The 16,562-nt window shown below is 49.0% G+C and overlaps 2 long non-coding RNA genes across 3 annotated transcripts; both read left to right on the forward strand.

Annotated features, from left to right (window-relative positions):
* Positions 1 to 6,417: 6,417 nt before the first annotated feature.
* Positions 6,418 to 7,224, forward strand: LOC134480060 (uncharacterized). The gene is made up of 2 exons (XR_010054194.1): positions 6,418 to 6,935; positions 7,113 to 7,224. It is a non-coding gene; the product is annotated as an uncharacterized LOC134480060 (long non-coding RNA).
* A 1,078-nt stretch (positions 7,225 to 8,302) lies between these two features.
* LOC120094175 (uncharacterized) lies at positions 8,303 to 12,103 on the forward strand. 2 transcript variants are annotated; one of them, XR_005488225.2, is made up of 3 exons: positions 8,303 to 8,976; positions 9,717 to 11,616; positions 11,922 to 12,103. It is a non-coding gene; the product is annotated as an uncharacterized LOC120094175 (long non-coding RNA). The 2 variants fall into 2 exon arrangements; XR_005488226.2 differs by having other exon boundaries at positions 9,717 to 11,599.
* The last annotated feature ends 4,459 nt before the right edge of the window (positions 12,104 to 16,562 follow it).

Raw genomic sequence — 16,562 nt, forward strand, 5'->3', positions numbered from 1 at the left:
ACTTCCCCGTGCAATTCCAGGATGCCCACGCTTTACTAGGCTACGCACTACCCAGATTTAGAGTGGGAAGAGGTGGCAGAACTCATCGGTGAACCCCTTCCTTCTGTGGAGGAAATGGGAGGAGTCCTGAATGAAGAAAGTAGCAGCTTCAGGCCACACGGTTGGCACCTGGGCTTGCCATCAGTGCCTTACAGTCATCGGGCTGTCCCGTGATACTCAGATACCAGGATCCAATAGCAAATCAGGACAGGGCGCCTTTCAGTTTGGATATAAAGAGGCTCATGATCGGCAGCACGACCCCGGCTGTTTGAGGAAGTCCTGGAAATGTTAGGAGGTAGAGCCTGGCTGGAGAAAGTGGGTCTTTGGGTGTCTCTCGTCCATGGCCCCTCCCCCTCTCCCTTTCTGCTTCCCTTGCATCACGAGGTGAGCCTTTGCTGCCATTTGCTTCTGCCTCCGCCATGCTCCGTCTCACTATAGGCCCAAAGAACCATGGACTGACGCTGCCAAAGTCATGAGCTAAAACAGACCCTTCTACCCCTAGCTTGTTTCTGTCCGGTATTTGTCACGGGGATAAGAAGCCCGACCTGGCCTTCTGCCTCCTCCTTCTGTAGCCCATTCTCCTAGGTCCTTTCTCCAAGGTCAGAGAGAAGGGCTTCTCCCAAATGAGAGTCTGGCACTGTGAAAACAACGGGGAAGGTCTCCCCAAAGAGGGCTCCCAGGGAGTACACTCATGTAGGGACATGAGGACCAGTGAGTGAGAGATAGAGATGCTTCAGAAAGACTGATGCTGAAGGAGACAAAGGGTGACATAAATTATGACTTCATGTCCCCAATAAATCTCAATGTTATAGACTGAGTTCTGGCTGCAGGTGTAAATGCTGGGCCCATGATGGATGAATGGATGGGGTGCTTGAAATGAAAGAGTTTCTCTAATCTCCCAGGTGACGCTGGCCTGTTTTATGCTCAGTATCCATAACAAGGACGTGCCTAGCAAATGTCAGTACCAACCTGTCCCAATTGCAACGTCTCTGGTGACCAGGGAATGAAGAGTTGGCCTCAGAACTCTCTACCAAGTGCTTAGTGCATAAAGGGACTGGTTCACAGGCCTCTTCACCCACCATGTGTATCTTGTCACCTCTTAGCCCTGTGAAGGTGCAGAGTGACTGATTTCTTACTATCCCCACAGTAGAGACTTAGTTTATTCCAATCTGGGTTCTGTCTGCTGCTCCACACATCCAAGAGAGAAAGCTAACAAAGGAAGGACCAAGTCTGGTTTGTAAAGATGTGGCCTAAACTCCTGGAGACAGGTCCATCCACTTGTCTAGGTCCATGGTCTTCTCACAGTGAACATTTGACTCACAACCTGCTGAAGCCATCAAGGATCAAGCCTTCATTCCCTGGCCTCAGTACAGTCCTGATGTTCAGAAAAACTCTTTCTCAACACTCTTCCCCGCCCCAAATATTGGCTTCCGTATCAATCAAGCACACCAGGATGCATTCCAGTGTGTGTGTGTGTGTGTGTGTGTGTGTGTGTGTGTGTGTGTGTGTGTGTGTGTGTGTGTTATGGATGTAGGGGTGGTATATGTATGTATGCACATGTGTGTTGGGGGTGGTGTGATTGTCTAAGCAGTCACATGTGTAGCCCAGAGCTTGTCAGATGTCTTCCTGTATCATTCATTCTCCATCTTATTCTTTGAGACAGGGTCTCTCATTGGTCCTGGAATTCACTATTTTGGCTGGATTGGCTGGCCAGTGAGCTGCCAAGATCTGCCTGTCTCTATTTCTCAGAGCTGGGGTTACAGGCGTGAACTGCTACATGTGCCTTTGCTCATGTCTAGCTGCTTAACAGATGTTTACTCTCAAGAAAACTACAGGCTATAATCCTTAGGCTCCACAGTGAGCTGGTGCCCTGCTTGTCCCTTGTACAGAGTACTCAGTAAGTGGGGACTGGACTACTGCCTTAGACTGAAATAGGAGCCTCTCCTTTCCTGCCAATCTGAGAGCTCACCAAACACAAAGAAGCCACTTACTCAGCCTGCCCCATTGCCCAGCACAGAGAACTGGCACAGGATCTATGGAGAACGGAGGCCAATAAAGCTAGCCAGTGCCATTCATCTCAGCAAAGCTATGAGGGCTCTCAACAGTGGTTGGCAAAGCAAGGCTGCCCAGATGTTGGTACTGATTCTTAAATGAGTCACCCCCAAGCTGTGGTCACCCCACCTCCTGTGAAGCTCCAGACAGATTGTAGCCACAGCCCCTGGGTTTCCCTCTAACACAAGATCCAAGACCAGGAAGCCTGTCTGCTTCTTCTGTGGGCTCACAGTTGCTCTGCTCTTGAGGGGCAGAGAAGGCATCCTTAAGAGAGAGTTCACGCTTACGTGTGTACATCCATTTTCATCGAACATGACACCTCTGCTCTGGCTAGCAGGAAGACTTTGGGGCCTTGTGACACACGGAGCCCAGAGCCCCTTCCTTTAGACTACTCCCTGGATGCCACCTGCTTCTACCTCACTCAAAGATGGAGTCACTTCTTGTTCCATAGATTTTCGAACGGTAAAGTTATCCAGAGCTATGTCAAAACCTTGCAGAGGGAATGCACATGTCTGTGGGAAAATGAGAGTGTTTTATACCTGCGCCAACATTTAACCCCTCTCATCTCCAGGAGGTCCATCCTTTTATCTGACCTAAATCTCTTTTAGTGCTGCTGAAGTCAACGGCTCTGTCCACCCACAGATCTTGCCGCTATTGAAAGTTCATTCTGGTCTCCTCTTTGCTGGCTGTGTGGCCAGGATAGGATTGTCCTGTGACCTCACTTTAAATGTCAGAGCCTAGGGAATGGTTTTCATCCTTGCCAGTTAGTTCCATCTGCCTTAATTACATTTTCAATCTTGTCACTTACTGTCAATGTGCATTTCCCCTAAGAACTGAGAATGCCCATGAGGGACTGGGTGTGGGGGTTCCTTCCCTGCCCTTCCTGGGTACTCCATCACTGAGAACTGGTAAATTGCTGTCACCAGCCCTGGGGCACAATGAATAACAAGCTGGCTAAGTTTCCACCCCCACCCTCTACCCCAACTCAACAGTACTGGCTTGGCTGCGTCCTGGCCAGCTATCCACCCAACTGCTGACTGGCCCTGGGTTTCAGGGTGACCTGGCACTTGTGTCCAACACACTGCAGGAATCTGGGAGTTTACCAGTCTGCCCTGTGCTGGGCACCTGCTCAGCTGGCTTCACACCTGGCTTCAGCTCTTTCTGAACTTCTGCGAGAACAGTAACAGCTTATTGCTCCCTTGAAGTCTGTGCACACTCTTCTACCCAAGGGCTTGAAGGTCTCCATCACAGGCTTGAGGGGAGACTAAGAACAAGGTCCCAGAAATCAAATGAAATGGTAAAGGTGACTCAAAGGAAGAAATTACACATATATCAGCATAGCCCCAAACTTTGCGTTGTTATTTGAGCAGTGCATAAACCTGTATGAGATCGAACGAGCACAGCCAGTGTGCTTCATGCCCCCTTTGCTACCAAACCACCCAGACTCCAGCCCCAGGCTGAGCTCTGCACAGGTGATTGGATAGACTAAGTTAAGCTATGACCCAAGGCTGAGGCCAACCTTGTCACAAGCTGGTCCCCATGCTGAACTAATTTCTATCTCACCCAGGATGATTTTCATACCCTGAGGAGTCCCACTGATCAAACCTTGACCACCTTGGTCTCTGAATGCACATCGTAACATCTGCTCTGACCAATGACAGATCAAGAGAGACCCAGGTGACCGAGTGTGGGCCAGCCCCCGGGTCTGCATGTAGGTTCAGAGGACAGTCTTTAGTTTCTAGACTGCAGGTGAGCTAGAGGCACCACTGAAGGAAAGAAGCCATGGGGTAGGCAGGGGTGAGATAATGTTCAAGCCTTTTCATGAATGTGTTTACTTTCTCCTCAGCACTGCCTTAAAAACCATCCTGACGCCATTTTCCCATCTCCCAGGCCACCTTGCCAGTCTCTAAGCTGCCCCACCACAGCATCCACAGTCTTGGTTTCCTGGAGGCCCTTCCTCCCTGTGCCTTCCTTCTCCTGACCACAGTGGCCAGCAGTACTGACCAGCAGTGGCTAGGCTTGGAAGCAAAGCAGGTTGGCAAGTTGGTGTGGCTCTGGAGTCCAGAGGAAAAAGAGACCTTCCCTGAAAAGCCTTTTTCCTCCCCTCCATCCCCTGCCATGTGGTGTCTTTTCCAGGAAGTCTGCCCCAACACCACAAACCCTCTAAGCTCCATCCCGCTGTCCTGAGCAGATCTATTGGCACAGGCCTCCTGCGGTTTTAAATACTGCTTTGTCTGTCTGTGAACTATTTCTCTGCTATGGATGGCTGGGCTAAATTGGTCCTCTGGTGACATCAATACTGCACATGCTGGAAGTGACACCTCTCAGACCTTATCTTACACTTCTCAGAGGTGCATCGGGACAGTGGCTCAGCAGTTCAAACAGTGACCTCAACAAGGCAGAAGTTCATCACTCATTTGCACAAAGGTCTCGGGTTCTGCGGCATCTCTGGGATCACCTGGCATGTCCTGACCTTATCAGATAGCTAGCAGAAAGGAGCAGCAGTGATCACTATCAGAGGTATTCAGCATGGCCTCTCTCCACATACACATCATGCTTTTAATGTATTGCAAAACTTGGGAGCTTCAGGGATGCATTACTCAGGATCCTTTGCTACAAGGCTCTGGCCAACGGGCTGCACCTTCCCCTTAGGCAGCAGAAGTATGTGACTGCAGCCTACAGTTCCTGGCAGTTTCCACAGGAGTTAACCCTTCCAGTCTCCTGTCCGGTCACCTTGCATCCAGGGCAGCTATTTCCTAGGACTTCCCACAACCTCAGGCTTCTAGCCCGGATGATGATCTGATTGTGTTGCTATTACTGTTTGAACCTGGGGTGTGTGGGGGTGTGGCGTGGTGTGCATATTCATGTGTGTGAGTGTGGGTATATGCATGCCATGACACACGTGTAGTTGTTAGGTTTTTATCTTGTGAGCCAGGGCTTCTCAACACTGCACACACCAGGCTACCTGACCCTTGAGCTTCTGAAGAGTCTCCTGTCTCTGCTTTCCGATTCACCAAACAAATACTGGGACTACAGATCTGCACATCTCTATATCTGGTGTTATGTAGGTTCTGGGGATGCAAACTCAGCTTCTCATGCTTATGGGGCAAACACTTTAGCCAGTAAGCCCTCTCCTTGGCTTGTCATTTTATTTTATGAGCACTCGATCCTCTCTATTAAACTCCTTTCTGCTTGGAATACCTAGAACAATGCTTTCTTATTTCCCTGCACCCACACTATCAGGGGACATTTGTCTTGCCTTCTTGGCCTGAACTCAGCTCAGGACCACATTCAGAGAGGCCAGGAGGTGACTTTTATTCTGAGGGGGTATGGACTAAACTGACAGGCAGGCAGACTAGCTCCAGAAGGATGTACATAGAAAAACAGTAGCCACCCATCTCAGGTGATAAACTCTACTCAGAAGAGGCCTGTGAGAACTGCCATCGGCTCTGCAGCATCCCAAGGTCATGCAGCTACTAGGGTTCCATGATTCTAGAAACCCACCTGGAAGCCCACATCTGCCCACATCACCAGCTTCTCGGCTCTAACCATGATGTGGATGTGAGAGAGAGATGAGAGAGGCCTTAGGGGAGAAAAGTGAGGCACCTCATCCACTGGGCTGTCCTCTTGCCATATACTAACAAGGACCTTGATAGGCGCTCAGATGGGACCACTGTTCTCTGGAAACTCATAGCCTTCCCAAACACAGACCCACTTTGGGCCTTTTAGCTTACACCCCAAACTGAGGCCCACGGGGCTGCATGACTGCAGCCAAAAATGCCTATGAATGTGGCCCAAATTCACATGTGGCAACATTGTAAACTTACTTAAACTATGGATTTTTGACCTGTCTCTTCCCATTCACTCTACTGCGTGGTGTTCTCAGGTGTGAACTTCACAGATGACGGTGTCCTGATATGGTACTCAATGAATTAAGGTCCTTGTCATGAAACCTGACACCTGACTTCCATTCCCAGGGTCCATGTTGGGAAGGAGAGAAACAACTTCTGGACAGTATACTCTGTCATCCGCATACACAGTGGCACATGCAATCCTCCACCCCCATCAAATAATACATTTTTTTAAAAAGGTTGGGCGTGCCTGCTAAGGGCTATTTGCTTTTCTCCCCTCTCGAAAGAGACATATTTTGCCTCTGAGATGCTGAAGTCAAATGTAGGACATCTTCCCAGACCTCCAGGCAGAGTGAACCCCCTCAGATGATCATTCAACTCAACACTGACCAGGTGGGTTGTGGTTAGTCTGTCTGAGGCCCTGTCTGTCCCATAGACACTCAAATGCCAAGTCTTACATTACCTCAGTCCCACGCCCACCCTCTCACCACGTTCTAATTATGCTTTTCTCAGATTGTCGGGCTTCTTCCTGCCTCTGTGACTTCATAGACAATGCTCCTCCTAGGATACATACTCCTCCCCACCTTCCTGGCCAAGCCCCACCAGCTGGTACCTCCCTCCCCCAAGCAGCTTTCCCCTGCCCCTTGAAAATGAGCAGAGGCTTCTCATTCTCACTTCAGCCTCCCTGCTTTCTCCATCACCTTCATCTCAATCACAGGGACCTGCAGCCACCAGAACAGGCCCCACCAAGACCTTCCTAGTAGGAAGATGCAGACCAACAAGGTTCTCTGGTTTCTCTGCTCATGAAGGTTCTAAGAAGGTCACTGGTGTGAGCTGGAACTCTCTGCTTGAATACTTGGGTTTCCCACTGGAAGGATTGTGTGTGAGCTTGTTCTGAGAGCATAAGACAGCTCTCACCTTCTTCTTATCCCTCCTGCCTTGCTTGAGGTAGCCAGTAAAAACACAAGACATCTCATTAAACCCAAATTGCAGGTGAATGAATAAATTTGTGTGTGGGTGGGATGGGAGTCCAAATATGGTTTATCCAATATTGATAATATAGTTACACTGAAAAAAAATCACTTGTTGCTCTGAAATCCAAATTTAATTTACATTGTGATTTGTGTAGAGTTACATTTAATTTATGTTTTCTCTACAACCCTCCCCCAGCCCCTGTCAAGACCCTGACTCCAGAAGAGGCCTTTCAAACACACTTATTGAATGAAGGCTGATTGGAGGAGAAAATGGGAGCCTGGGTGATAATAAATCAGAGTGGCTTGCCCACCTTGCTTGCTTCCTGCCATTTCTGCTAAAATAAAACCAGCAAGAAGTTCTTTCAGACTCTGGCCTCGGCAAGCAACCGTGCCTGTTGGGAGAGATGTTGCCATCACTCCAATGGCCTCAAACACAGCCAAGCTAGGCATTTTCAGTATTTGTATGTGTCAGTAATTCCTTTCTACTGCTCAGATCCATCTGGGTTTAGCACATTAGAGTCGATGACATTCTATAATAATCTTGTTATTACTATTATTATCACCGCTGTTGATATTGTTACAGTCTACCACTCTATGGATCACTGTGATTATTTTCCCTGCAGAGAATTGTATGTTCTTGTCAGTGATTTTATTATAAGAATGAAACCCAAACCCTTCCCCAGGGCTCGGAGTGACAGCTTCCTGGAAGCTCCGCCTTCCCCTCGGAAGCTGGTACTGGGGACTTTTGGGGGACAAGACACACAGTTTCCTTCTCCTCCACATCTAGGGCAGCACATCCCAGAAAATGGTCCTTGGGCTGTCATTGTTGACACCTCCTGGGAGCTGGTTACAAATACAAATTCTTGGACTCCTGATGGCCAAACCGATAGCTGTGATAGGCTCTGAGGGTGGCCAGCTAGCTGCTGATTCGACTGTCTCAGGGTTTGGAGGGTCACTCATCTAGCTGGAGTCTGGAGGACATGGACTATTCTGATGACTAAACTGCACTGTGTTCATCAGGATCTGGAGGGAACAGAGCAAGGGACTGGCAGAAAACATATTGGAGAAGTGGGTGGCTGTTGGTGCCAAGACCCCATTGTCAATGCCTTCCTTTAGTCTCAGTCTCTACACTGACAATGAATTTCCACCAGACAAACCAAGGAAGAGAGCCAAGGTCTTGGGGCGGGCACCAACAGCCACACTGGCACATGCCTGTAATCCCAGCATTTGTACAGTGGGTGAGGAGAGAGAGAGAGAGAGAGAGAGAGAGAGAGAGAGAGAGAGAGAGAGAGAGAGTTTTATCAAGGTCCTGGGGCATGGCAGCAGGGGGCAAATTTGAGAAAATGGATTAAAAAGTTCAGCCGGAATCTATAACAGGAGGGAAGATGGTATGGAATCAGAGTAATGGCTATCAGACACCAAGGATCCATTTGTATTTCATACATCAGGGTTTGAAAGCTAGGAAGGTTTTTGATGCAAAGGGGGGGATGGTCAGAGCTGAGCTTGTGAAAGGCAGAGAGGTAGAAGAGCTGAGACCCCAACACAGAGACCTCACTGAGGGCTGACTTCAGCTACGTAGGTGGACATGGGCCCTGTGGTTACACTGCATGCTGCCACAGAGACTTGGCTTTCAGAGTGAGGCTGTTTCTACTGTTACATGATCTATTTATCCCAGATGATGACAAAATGAAATCTGGCTTTGTGAACCTGGGTTTATTGGGGTTACTCACAGGGGCATGGGTATCTCAAAGGCAGCGACATCACTGAAAAGCCTACATCAGTGTAGATGACAGTTCATGAAAGCCATACCTCTGAAGCCCCTGCCCAACCTACAGGCATCTCCACCAAAGAGAGTCTCCTCTCCCCAGCAGCTGATTACTGCTTCTGAAACTTCCATTGCCTTGAAACTTTGAGCTTCCGGAGGCTTCCAAGTGTCTGGACCCCTGCGAGACTTGTGAGCGTCCCTTCTCCCTTCAGGGTGAACAGCTGACTAGACCTTGAAGCTCCACGTTTGCTGAAGTTGGCAGCCAAGAACAGGCACTCAAAGCACCTTTGGCAAGGTTTTGTACCTAGAGGTTTCCAGTTGTGGCTTTGGTCTGACAGCAGATCTTGTCACGGACACTTTAGAGAGATTGGTGGGGAGGTGGGGTAGATGGGACAAGGGATAATGGCAGGTGGACTGCTGCCACCCTGACCTTGGCTTGCCTCTCCAACCTATGGGAAAGAAGCCATCCTTGAATGTGGTCTTGCTGAGTAAGATATGGAGGAGGAAAGGCAGGTGGCTGAAGAAAGGAAAATTATGTACAACATGACTGTTCCCTCCATTGCCACCTTACCCTGACCCCGCCTTGACTCAGGGCACCAGGGTGGTCACAACTTTGGAGGAGCAATGGAGATCAGAGAGAGAATCATTGCCTTTGCACCACCAGTTTTGGGGGAGTAAGGGGTGTTGCATACTCTCCTGCCCCTCCCTTGCTGCATGGGGAGGGTTTCGGGGAGGAGTGTAGCTATCTTTGACTACTTGTTGGTTCTTCTTTCATCCACCCTTGTCCACCCTTTCTACCCTCTCAACCCCTAACACTAGATAGAAGAGACAAAAGAATAGAGGGAGAGGGAAGGAGATCCCTGAATAAGGTCAGGGGTCAGAAACCCGGCAAAGCTATTGTTGAGACTGCTTCCTGCTGATTAGGGACCTTGACTTCCTTCAGGCGAGTTTGACGCTCACCATCAGGATATCTAATTTCTTTGCATTGTTGTTTCCCCTTTGCACATAACTACTTGACAAACTACAATCAACCAGCCTGCCTCTTGGGGCCCTAGCATTTACCTGCGGAAAGGACTCCAGAATCCCAAATGTCCCACAATCGCAGAAACCATCTACAACTGGCAGAACCACGCCTCTGCTAGAGCACGAGGCAAATCAGAATCAGCCGCTGTGTACAATCTAAACAGCCCTATATCTCACACCTGGGATTAAAACAAAAACTTTTTTTTATAATATTGCTTTTTTTTTTAAAGAAAACAAAATTCCAAAATTGTCACTACAGAGATGGGCGCATCGTCCTGTGACAGTCGCAAGTGCTTGTCCCTAGGTACAATTCGGAAGCTCTACAATAGTCCAAGTTTCACATTTGGAGGTGGGATGTCTACATGGGACCATCTTCTCAGTATCAGGGACGGTGAATTGCTGACAGTTATTAGGACTGTGCCTCTGAGGATTTGCAGATGCTCAAGTTTCATTCTGTTGCTATGACAAAACACTCTGACCAAAAGCGACTTGGGAGAGAAAAGGGTTTTCCTGGCTGATGTTTCCCTGTCATCAAGGGAAGCCAAGGCAGGCAGGAAACTCAAGCAGGAGCTTGGATCAGAAGTCACCAGGGAGGGGGATGGTGATGATCTGGTGCTCAACTTTCTTAAACAGCCCAACAATCAAGACAATTCCTCACAGATTTGCCCACAGACCAGCCTGATAAAGACGCTCAACAGAGATTCTTTCTCTGGGTGATTCTAGGCTGTGTCAAGTCGACAGTTAATGCTAACTAGGACAGTAGACATGAATTGCATGTGAGGGGCCCCAGTAGAGGTCAGGCAGCCCATCAGTGCTTGAGGATGAATGAATATTTCAAGAGTGGGTGTGGAGGGGTCATTGTGACCCAGATTCTTTAGCAGCTCTTTGGCCCCTGGGCACAGAGCCATTGACGCCTACAGATTGTAGGAACTGACTGCCTGCTTTTTCATGGTCCTCTCTTATGGGAGATCTCCTGGGGAAAAAAGTGTTTTCACATTATGAAGCCACAAAGTGAGAACTTGTCAAGACTTTGTCACAGTCAGGCATAGCAACTTACTCCAGCAATCCCAGAGCTTGGAGGATTGCCATGAATTCAAGGGCAGCCTGAGCTAGGCCAACATGGACTACACTACGAGACCCTGTCTCGAAAAACATGCCAGGCATGGTAGCTTGTGCCTGGAATCCTAGTACTAGGGGGGTGGAGGAAGGCGGGCCAGAAGCTCAAGGTCAGTCTTGTCTACACTTGGAACCTGATACTTGAGACCTTGTTCCAAAACTTAACAACAGCAGCAGAAGAAACAACACAAAAAGACATTGGCACCAACCATCTTGCACATAGCAGAGCTCTCTGGAGAAGCAGAAGCCCACAGGGGAAGATGAGACCGGCAAGGACATGGTCCTTGCTGGTGAATAAGCACTAGCACTGTCCCACTGCACTATACTATACTTTAAAATAAGTGTGTGTGTGTGTGTGTGTGTGTGTGTGTGTGTGTGTGTGTGTGTGTGTGGTGTCGCATGCACATCCCACAGAGGTCAGAAGGCGTCTATTGGAGCTGGAGTTGCAGGCAGCAGTAGGTTTTGGGAACCAAACTGACAGAGCAGGAAGTGCTCTTTAGGTCTGAAGCATCTCTCTCCCGCTCCTGTGCTCCTGTGCATGCTTTTAATCTTTAGGATCACTGGCAGAGGGGATGGAGGGAACTAGCCTAAAAGAGCTCCATGGCACAGTGGAGCCACAGCACCAGCGCTTGAGGCACCCCTGGTCCTCAGAGTTCCGGCTCCCTCAGGCACTTGTCGGAATGGGAAACTGGCACAGACTGTGACAACGGGGCAGCTGTTTGAGGCCAGTAGTGCCATATCTGGGCAGCAGAGTGCTTAAGGAAGAGTATGGAACAACAGTGAGTTCACATTCCAGGTACCAATGGTGTTGGCCCAGACCAAGACTGCCCCACCCCTCCCCCGGAGCCTGACAGAAGGGAAGTACTCTCTCCGCAGGGCTAGGCTGCTTCTCTGCGCCACTCTTATAAATCCAAGTGTACCGGCATTACCAGCTCCTTATCAACTCTTGTAGGGCTTCCTCTGGAAGAGGACTGAGTGCCCTGATCTCCCTGGCCCCAACCTCTCCAAAGACCTTCAGAACCCCGGAGCCTTAGACTCCAGGAAGTTAGGCAAGAGTCCAGGCTTCGCTGACCTCGGCTTTTCCCTTTGCTCCTCCTTCAGGTCCCTTGGGGTAGGGGACTTCACCATGCAGGAATTTTCTATCACATCATGAACGCCTTGGAGGAAAATCGGCAAAATTAATTGGAAATTAAAGTCACCAAATGAGCTCTGAATTAAGAAACCATTAACTCCAAATGACTGCTGGAAGGGAGCGGAAGTTAATTACAAAGGCTGCCTGGTTATTTTGTGTATTTTTTTGTGTTGTGGCGATTGTCTTAGATCCTGAGTCCTGCATCTGATTAGCATTCTGTGGCTGTCTGTGCTGTTTTGATGAGTGGTATGGCCCACCCTGAAGTCCTAGGGCTACTGTCAGGCATCCAAGAATCCACCCCGTGTCTGGGATGTGGGTCTCTATGTTCTGCCTGCCTAATCCATGGCAGTGTCTTCCCTGCTGCCCGATAGATACCTCTGTCCCTCCGAGGAAAGTCGTTGTCAGTAGCACTCCAGGGACTCCTTGCCCACACATTGCCATTACATAACGGGCACCACCATCCACTTCATTAGGCTCTCCGGGGGACCAAATGGAAGAGGATCAAGGCTTATTAGCCAAGGGGCTGTGGGAGAAGTGGGGATCCTGCCCGCCCGCCAAGAGAACTTTCCAGATGTGGCATCCTGACAGGCAACACTGAACCACTTTACTCTCCCCTGCGAGCAATCTACAGTCACTGAAATGACCGTCATGGTAGACGCTCAAGAAAGGCGAGCATGGGGAGTGTTCTGTTCATAGTTCTAGTTCAACAAATATTATTGAATGTGCAAGTAATCTGGAGTCTTTCCAAAACCTTCACTTGACCATGAACTGAAGGGTTCTTACCAACGCGTGTATCCGTGTGTGTGTGTGTGTGTGTGTGTGTGTGTGTGTGTGTGTGTGTGACAGAGAGAGAGAATATTCATCCCTGTTTATGTGTGCGTGTATCTGTGTATGTACGCATATGTGCATATGCAAGTGCAGGTGTGAGTGTGTGAGTATATGTGTGTGTGAGAGAGAGAAAGAGACAGAGATAGAGAGACAGAGAGACAGTGTGTGTATTCATCTCTGTTTATGTGTGAATATATCTGTGTGTGTGTGAGAGTGTGGGTGTGCATACTCGAGTGCAAGTGCGAGTGTGAATGCGTATTCATCCCTGTGTATGTGAGTGTGTGTATTTGTGTGTGTGCATGCGAGTGCAAGTGTGTGTGTGTGTGTGTGTGTGTGTGTGTGTGTGTGTGTGTGATATGCATGTGTGGAAGCCAGAGGTCAACCTCAGATGCGCTGCTCCATCCCCGTTCTGAGACAAGCTCTCTCACTGAACCTGGAGCTCACTGTCGGGCTACACTGGGTAGTGAGCAAGCAGACCCTGGGGATCTGCCTCCCTGACGCCCATGCAGGGATCACAGGCGTGCATTCTCAGGCCCAGCTTTCATGAGGATGCTGGGAATCTGAAGTCAATTCCCTTGAGTACAGCAGCAGCCCCTTTACCCACTTAATTATCTCTCTTGCTCCTGAAGAAACTTGTCTGAACGGTCTTCCAGTTCTGAGAGCTGGGTTACCTCAGTTGAATGATGTCACTGAGGCCATCACCTCTCATGGTTGGCCACATGCCAGAGCCACCTCACTGGTGCCCTGCCTTGAAACACGATACTCACCTCACACTGTACAGCCAGAGCAGCTGGTCTAAACTGTCCATCTTACCACATCTCTCACCTCAGTACTCTCCCTCCAAAGACTCATTGCTGCCCACAAAGTAAATACCATCAGAAAAGGTTCCCAGCCTCCTACTGAGACCTTAAGAGACATCCAGTCCTAAGAGAGAGTCTTACTCCAGGAAGCCCTCCCTGACCACCTGGGCCCATGGTAAACCTAAGTTTTACTTTTTTATTGTATGACTTCTTTGATCATGAATTTATTATGTCAGCAAATATTTAAACCCTATGGTGGCCCATGAGTGGCCTTCTCCTATATCGGTCATAATCTCCTTGAGCAACTGGATTCATATCTCCTTAGGGCTCCCATTGAAAACTGAGGAAAGGCCTGAGAACATTCATCTCCCACTCTAAAGCACACCAATTGACCAGCCAATAAATCCATACACTTCTCTCCTTGCTCCTCTGCCCCATCCCCAATCACAGTTCTCAGTGTGTCTGTGCTTGGTAATTCCCGCCCCTTCTTTATGAGCATTGATTTTTCTCATCTGGTCTCATCCCCCAGGCTGTGGGCATCTCTGAGCACAGGAGACAAATGCCCCTTCACAGAACCCCAGAGGCTGGCACAGTGCCTCCGTAAATAAGAGATAATGAAATGAGCCTTCCCCTCCCCCACGCCGACAGCACCTTATCTCTTCCCGACATGGTATCAGTTCCTTCGCACACTCACTTATTCATTTAGTTGTTCAGCAACTGTTTATTAGGCATTGACTATGTGTCAGGTAGGAGGGAAGGAGCTGGAGAGGAACGGAGGAAGGACGGCCCTTTAGATGGCTTCCTTTCTCCATAGCACAGTGACTTGGAAGACACGCCTGGATCACTTTGGTTCCATCGCTTGCTTATCTCACTGGCACATAAAATATTCATCAAGCATCTTCTGAATTAATTGGGAGTGCATCTAATCAGCCGTCATACCCCTTTAAGCCTGTGGTTCCCCTCCCCGCGCCCTCCCCTCCTCCCCACAGCCCTGCAGAATTTGAGAGGACTTGGCATCGCTGTAAGGCTGGAGTCAGGGAAGCCACGCAAAAGCCAAACTAGAGGTTTTTATTCAATGATCATGGCTTAAACATCCCTGCCCCTGAGGAGCTCGGGAAAGAGAAAGGAGGGAGGAATGGAGGGAGGGATGGAAGAGGACAGAGGGAGAGAGAGAGAGAGAGAGAGAGAGAGAGAGAGAGAGAGAGAGAGAGAGAGAGAGAGAGCGAGCCCTAGGAGAGAATGCAGAACACTCCCTGTGGGATAAAGGCAAGCTTAGGGACCATGAGTCATTTGTGGAGAGGCTCTGGTGCACACAGGGTTATAGCCTTCTGTTCTAGAGATGTGGAGAAGACTTCTTCCCAGAGAAGAGGATTCTAAAAACAAAACAACAAAACAATCAAAAGAACAAAAGAGGTCTCTTGTGGCCCAGGCCAGTCTTGAACCTGTGGCTGAGATCGGATTTAACTCCAGATGCTCTGCCTCCACCTTCCAAGTACTGGGATTGCAGAAATGCACTAGCACTTCTGCTTTATGCATTACTGAGTCTCGACCCCCAAGGCTGTATGCTTACTAGGCAATGTGCTACCACCTGAGCTGCATGCCCAATCCCGGAAGAGAGAAAGCTTGATCTGGAGAGTGAGGAAGCAGGCAGCGTACTGGGGAGAGCATGTGAGAAAGACGAGGACAAACCCCAGGGGAAGAGTAGGGCTGCAGAGAGAGCAGCGGATGCTCCATGTTGCCCATGCTCTGGAAATAAAGAAGATGGTGCAGTGGTGGACTAGAGAGTAGACAAGAGGAAGGGTATGTTCTAGCCTAAGAAGGAACACGTGAGCTGAGAGGGACTCAAGGATTGTCCTAGGCCCTGGAAAAAACAGCAGAGGGGAAAGTGCCAGCCACGAAGATGAAGTAATGCAAAGTCAGCATAAATTAGATGTTTGTCTATCCTCCTTACCTGACCTGCACTCTCTCTCCCTCCAGTCAGTAGGAACATCTTCCTCTTGGTGCAACACCCCTCCACCAAGCACTGCTTTCCTAGAAAACCATTTCACTCTGTGGCTGTAATTTAACAATAACCATTCTTCTGGCCGTTATGGTTGACTAGGAAGGTCATGTATTCTCATTTGGGCCACTGGGGTTCAGACTTGGAGCAAGTGTGCGTGTGCGTGTGTGTGTGTGTGTGTGTGTGTGTGTGTGTGTGTGTGTGTGTAATGTTCAGGTCTGTGTGCTTTGATTTTTCAAAACCTACTTTAATAAGGGTTCTTAAAGGCTTCAACCTCCCTTTTAGCCCACCAACCAAAGGTAGAGGAAAGGATAATTAATAGGACCAGTGACCTGTTTAGAAGTAGTTCTTTGGGCTGATACCAATCTTCATTGTCAGAATATCAGTAGCCCAGTCCAAAACATCAAACATGAATCAGCAGTGGCAGTCTAGTCCAATCAGCAAACACCAAACATGGATCAGTAGCAGCAGCATGATCCAGAAGAAACCACTAGGCCCCACCAAATGGGCACTGAGTCCCAGGAAGTAGCTGAAATACCATGAGAAGTTTTTTTAGCACATTTCTCTCTACAAAGTCACAGGTGAAGACCAGTGAAGCATTCGTTGCAAGGTGAACCGATGCGAGGACCTCCTCTCACAGTCTGTGGAGTTCTATTTATATTCTTTCTAAACACCATGTGTCCTCTCAAGCCTCTGCTCCAGCAAAACATCATATGCCCTCAAACATGTCTGCTTCAGCAAAACATCCTCTCAGGTGTCTGTTGTAACAAACCATCCTCTCACAAGAGAGCTTCCAGAAAAACATCACATGACACAACTGAGTCTCCAAAGGAACCAGAAATTTCCACTTGAGCATGCTTTCCTCAGTCTTTCACCATCATATTTGAGACACTCACTGAACCTGGAGCTCTCTGATACACCAAGACTGGCCAGCCCTGAGTGTCTTCCTGTTGCCAGGGTCCGAGAGTTGGAAGTCCAGGTGC

The sequence above is a fragment of the Rattus norvegicus genome, chromosome 8 (genome assembly GCF_036323735.1).
Source record: "Rattus norvegicus strain BN/NHsdMcwi chromosome 8, GRCr8, whole genome shotgun sequence".
In the NCBI taxonomy this organism is placed as follows: domain Eukaryota; kingdom Metazoa; phylum Chordata; class Mammalia; order Rodentia; family Muridae; genus Rattus; species Rattus norvegicus.